This window comes from Camelus ferus, chromosome 24, assembly GCF_009834535.1.
Source record: "Camelus ferus isolate YT-003-E chromosome 24, BCGSAC_Cfer_1.0, whole genome shotgun sequence".
In the NCBI taxonomy this organism is placed as follows: domain Eukaryota; kingdom Metazoa; phylum Chordata; class Mammalia; order Artiodactyla; family Camelidae; genus Camelus; species Camelus ferus.
Genome location: NC_045719.1, coordinates 19,171,095 through 19,171,932, shown reverse-complemented (window position 1 = coordinate 19,171,932; position 838 = coordinate 19,171,095). Strand labels below are relative to the sequence as shown.

Here is an 838-nt window from a genome sequence, read left to right as displayed (position 1 = left end):
TTTTATAGTTCTAGCTATTACTTTTAGGTCTTTGATTCACTCTGAGTTAACTTTTACATATGTTGTATAAGGGTACAACCTCATTCTTTTGCACATGGATGTCCAGTTTTGCCAGCAAAGTTTGTTGAAAATCCTGTCTTTCTATTGAATGGTGTTGGCACCCTGGACAGAAATAATTTTACCATGTATGTCAGGGTTAATTTCTGGGCTCTTTATTCTATTATGTATGTCTGTCTTTATACCAGTAACATGCTGTTTTGATTGTTGTAACTTTGTAGTAAGCTTTAAAAGCAGGAAGTGTGTAAAATCAGGAAGTGTGTGCAGTTTTGTTCTTTCTGTCAAGATTGTGTTGGCTATGTGAGGTCCCTTGAAATTCCATATGAATTTTAAGATGGATTTTTGTATTTTTGCAGAAAACAAAATTGTTTTTTTTAAATAGAAATTGTGTTGAATCTGTAGACCAGTTTGGGTAGTATTAACATCTTAACAATATTAAGTCTTTTTTATTTTTTAATGGAGGTACTGGGAATTGAACCCAGAACCTCATGCATCCTAAGCATGCGATATACCACTGAGCTATACCTGCCCCCACTTTTTTGTTTTTTTTTTTTTTTAATGTCGAATTTAAGGCTATAAAATTTCCCCAAATTTTGGCATCCAAAGTTTCTAATGAGAAATATGCTGATAATCTATTAAGGCACCCTTTTATTCTACAACTTTTAGTATGTTGTGTTATTTCCACTTGTCTCTGAAAATGTTCTAATTTCCTTTTGATCCACTGGATGGTTTAATTTCTATACATTTTGGAAAAAATTTCCAGTGTTCCTTCTGCTATTGA

At 32.6% G+C, this 838-nt stretch overlaps 1 non-coding gene across 1 annotated transcript; it reads right to left on the bottom strand.

Moving 5' to 3' along the window:
* Window positions 1-514: 514 nt before the first annotated feature.
* On the bottom strand, window positions 515-586 carry TRNAP-AGG. The gene has a single exon. It is a non-coding gene; the product is annotated as a tRNA-Pro (tRNA).
* Between the last annotated feature and the right edge of the window lie 252 nt (window positions 587-838).